This window comes from Ictidomys tridecemlineatus, chromosome 4, assembly GCF_052094955.1.
Source record: "Ictidomys tridecemlineatus isolate mIctTri1 chromosome 4, mIctTri1.hap1, whole genome shotgun sequence".
NCBI classification, from domain to species: Eukaryota; Metazoa; Chordata; class Mammalia; order Rodentia; family Sciuridae; genus Ictidomys; species Ictidomys tridecemlineatus.
The window spans coordinates 87,275,939-87,281,125 of NC_135480.1; positions in this window are offsets into that span (position 1 = coordinate 87,275,939).

Consider the following 5,187-nt stretch of genomic DNA (forward strand, 5'->3'; position numbering starts at 1 on the left):
TTGTATCATCAAAATTTATTTCTTTTACCCTATTATAAAAAGTAATTTTCATCTGTGTTTACTCATTTGCTATGAAGTAAAAAATTGAATTCATGAAACAAATAATTGTTTTTTAAATATGATTCATGGGAATTCCCTTAAAAGACAGTATAGTTGCTTTGTATAATGTAGATAAAATGTTGGATTAAAACTGAATCATTATCAAAAACTCTTAGTAAAATTAGATAAATCTACATTTATTTTTTTTAAATAAAAAATAGCTTTGTTGCATAGGTGTTGATAGGGTGAGCAGATAGGAAGTGGACAACTGTAGGTACCTCCTTTTTGGCACAAGCCTATTTGACCTTTCTTACATCTAACTCTGGCAGACTTTGGAGGTGAGGTAGATAGGAGGTTTAGTGTTTAAAAACTCCATTTTCCTTTCTCCACTAGTCTTTTAGATTTCTTCAAATGGAGAGTATGCTGAGAAGGGTGGGTGAAAATTTCTCCATTCTCCAGTTTCTTCTCTTGCATTTGTTTCCCTCTTAATGTTCTGATACATGTCTGTAAATGCAGATGCATACATCTAGGTTCAAGACCTCATATCCAGTAAAAGAGAGTCTGATTATATAGAAGGAATGTAAAGTGAATTTTTTACGCCTTAAGTTTTATTTATTTATTTATTTTTGAGGTACTGGGGATTGAATTTGGGTCCTCTACCTCTGAGCTACATTCCCATCCTTTTTTACTTTTTATTTTGAAACAGTATCTCACTGTGTTTCCTGTCAGATTTTGCAGTCCTCCTGCCTTAGCCTCCTGAGTAGCTAAGTAAGGATTTTTCTGTGGTTATCTGGTAGTATTCCAGGAATGTGCTCCTTCTGTAGGAAAATGTCCTGTTTGCAGGAGTATAATTAAAGGTACTCTTTGTACATTACTCTCATAAAAGAAAAATAGGATATATGTTAGTCTTTGCCAAAAAGCCTTTAAGCTCTTGTTGAACATTGCAAGCCATATAAAATTTGAAAAAGGAATGATTGGTTCTTCAACACCTGTATCTCAGACCTAGAACTACAAGAATTATAGATGTATCCTAGAACCCCCTAAAATTTAATAGATACAAAACATTGTTAATTTTTCTTTTATTCTGAATGTTACCATACCTGAAGAGTTAATCAGCTCTTTTGAGGAGTCAGATGAAGTTCTTTAGTCAAATAACCAGTGTATCTAAATCATAGAACTAATCTTGAGTTGGGATATAGCCAGGTGGTAGAGAACTTGCTTAGAATGTGCCAGGCCCTAGGTTTGATCCATAGCACTACAAACAAAACAAAAATTTCCCCACCCTTGGAAAAACAATCCCTCTTGTTATTATAAAATGTTATTAAATCTTTTATTTTGCTTTTTGCTTAATATAATAGCTGCTATATATCAAGGAACCACTGTGTGCCACGCAGAGTCAGAGGTGTTTTAAAAAATTGAAATGTGCTCTGGGCTGAATTTTACCCCTTTGAAATTCTTAAGTTCTAATCCTCAGTACTTCAGAATGAGACTGTTTTTGGAAATAGGGCTCTAAAAGAGGTAATTTACTAAGGTGAAATATGATAATATAGGTGAGTTCTAATCGACAGCCTCAAAGAAAAGGAGATTTAAAAACAGGCACACAAAATGAAGACCACCTGAAGATATTGGAAAAGATGGCTACTTAACAAGCCAAGAAGAAGCCTTAGAAGAAACCAAGCCTGCCAACACCTGGATTTTAAAACTTATAACTACAAGAAAGAACTATGAGAAAATTTCTGTTATTTAAGCCACCCAGATTGTGGGACTTTGTTATGGTGACTTAAAACTAATATAAGGTGGTTGGTACTTTAAAGGACATTAGCTCTAATCTTTTCTGCAACTCTACAAAATAAAATTTGAACATGGGTCTCACCTGACTTCTTAGCCTATGCTTTCTGAACTGTCCTGTGAAGCTGTATTGATGTTTTTAAAAATTGCATGAGCTTTTGAGTTCTACTTAAGTGCTTATCTTATTTGGTTTTTATTTAACTAACTACATTTAAAAATTGCCATAATTTTGATCTGGAGTGTCACCCTAAGGCCCACATGTTAAAGGCTTGGTTGTCAGCTGTGGTGCAATGAGGAGGTATGTAGAAAGGAGGTTGGTCCTAGAAGAAGGAAATTATCTCACTGGGAGCATGCCTTAGAAGGGATATTGGAACTCTGGCTCCTTCCTCTTTTGTTGCATCCTAGCTACTATGTGGTGAACAGGCCTCATCTACCATGCACTCCACCAAGATGTATTGTGGTGCCACAGGGCCAAGCAATTTAGAATTGAAACCTGTGTGACTACAAGCCCAAACCTTTCCTGTTCTTAAGTTGTTTATGTTGGGCCTATTGTCACAACAACGAACTATATAAATGATGTCGTTCATATTTTATCCATGGGCTGAATCCTCACACATGCCTACATCTTATAAGGTTTTATTCTCTTACCCCTTTTGTACTCTTAATGTTGGTCTGTGTCCTAATAGATGCTCATCATGTTGAGCAGATAGATGCTTTGTTAGGTTTATATATTGCCTTATTTAATTATTAAAGCTAGGGGCTGGGGATGTGGCTCAAGCGGTAGCGCGCTTGCCTGGCATGCGCAGGGTGCTGGGTTCAATCCTTAGCACCACATAAAAATAAAGATGTATCCACCAAAAAATAAAAAAAATTATTAAAGCTATACAAGATACAATATCCCTTTTTATAAATTATAAACATGGAAATCAAGACTCAGTGAAATGATGTAGAATGCTGGAGATGATAAGTGGCAGACTGAATTGTGTATGGTCCATGTAGGGGAGCCTCCAGAACATGTATCTTTTTCTTGATATTATGTCAGTTGTCTACTTGTGTTTAGAAAGAATGTTTCTTCACCCTTTTAACCTAAATAAGGGGAACCATGTAATCATTTGTTAGACTTTTGTTTTTGTTTTCCACATTCTTTCTGAAAAGAGCTCAATTTCTGGGTCTAAAGTTCTAAGAAACTACCTGTTGACTGATACTGAAGCCAGAATTAGGCAGTCAGTATAGATAGGTAAATTGAGTCAGGTTGGATCAGGAAGGACAATTTTGAGTCATTCTGGGAAGTCTATAATTTAATGAATGTGTCCTGGGCTGCCCTTCCCTCTTTAGCCTACCTTTTCCCACATTTTGGCTAGCCCACCAAGCATTTCCTATGAGCATTTCCTAGGCCTAGAGGGTGTGTCTAGGAATGAGGCAAGGAGAGGAGAAAGGGCAGGAGAACAAAAGAAGGACATATAAAAAGGGCAGAACACCTTGCTTCTTGGGATACCAGGACACCAGCTATGGCGCCGAAGGGGGCCTTTTCCCTTCCAGGAGAAGTCTGTTACCGCTTTTTAAATAATCCCTGCTTTATATGCTTGCTTTGGCATGCTTCTCTAATATTCAAACTTCAACATGTGAGGAAGCAGAACTTGTCACTGATAACCGGAGGTATCACTATTCCATAAGTCAAAGGAGACCATCAACTTTAAAGATGGATCTCAAAAATTTTTCTAGAACTATTAACATTTTAGTGAATATCCCCTACAATATATAAAATCAATGAGTGCATAATAACAATTGAATTTGTTGATCTCAAAATCCCTTTTACAATTCTAAAAATTAAGGAACCCAAAGAACTTGTGTTTATGCACGTTTAACATTTTGTTACCATGTTAAAAATTAAAATTGTAAAACATTAAAACATTCATTTAAAATAATAACTATATACTATATATATATATATATACACACACACACTATGTAGTGTATATACACACACACACACTATATGCTAGTGTAACACCTCTGAAAAATAAAATTTGGTTAGAAGAGTGTAACGGTTAATTTGAATTGTGAATTTGGATTAAGAGATGTCTAGGATTGATTTATGGGTGTGTCTGGGAATGATTGGTATGTAGGATAGCCAACTGAAATGGAGACCCTTCCTAAGCGTGGGCAGCACCAACCAATAAGATGACGACTTGGATGGAATAAAAATTGGAAGAACAAGGAAGTAGCAGCAGATGCAAGCTGGGTTCTTGTAGAATGGATTCTGATTGCTGCTGTAATGGTCCGAGAATATTGGACTCTTCTTCACTCTTCTAAAGTGGACTCGGACAGTGATTCTTCAGAAGCCTTTGACTAGGGTAGCACAGTTGAGCTCTCTCGTTCTGGGGCTTCAGCTTCTTGGATTATGCAGCTCCTGGTTCTTCTAGCTCTCCAGCCTGCAGATGGCCATTATGAACTATCCAGCTTCTGGTCACGTAAGCCAACCTAATAAGTCCCCTTTTTATAATTATACTTCCTGTGGATTCTGTTTCTCTAGAAAACCCTAATACCAAGAGTGACATTGTTTTAGTTTTAGCTCAATAGAAGACAGCTGGATTCTCATGTGCTTATATGTCTTAATGAAATGTTTTTGTGTGTATGATGAAAATTCAGCCTCTCAGAGGTATACATTTGGCAAAGGAAGAATTTTTAGATAATTGTAGGTATTATTTCTTGATGTAATGCCAAAACTTGACAAGTGGTAGTTTCTTAAAGACATTGGAGAGCTGGGAGCTATGGCACATGCCTGTAATCCCAGCAGCTGGGGAGGCTGAGGCAGGAAGATCATGAGTTCAAAGCCAGCTTCAGCAAATTAATGAGGCACTAAGCAATTCAGTGAGAACCTATCTCTAAATAAAATACAAAAAAGGGTTGGGGATGTGACTCAGCGATGAAGTGCCCTTGAGTTCGATCCCTGCTACCAGGAAAAAAAAAAAAAAGATATTTTGGAGTATAGATTAAAAAATGTCAGTTATCGTTTTAGAAGGTAAAATTTTAAAGAGCCATGTTAGATTTATTGCAAAATGAGTGGAAATTACAGATAGTTCTCATATACCTCTGTGTGTCTACACATGCACATCCTCTTCCACTGATAACATTCCACACAGTGGTGGTTCATTTATTAGTTAATGAACGTACATTGACACATTACTGTATTTTATCAGTTATTCTTTTAAAAATGATGTTCCATGAACAGAGAGCAAATTCAGCTTAACAGTTCAATCACAGAAGTGCCTTTCTTTGAGAAAATCTTTGTACTTTGGTTAAGTAGAAGCTTTTTATGTGCCCTTCCCATTTTGTCACATATTATTCATATTATTACTC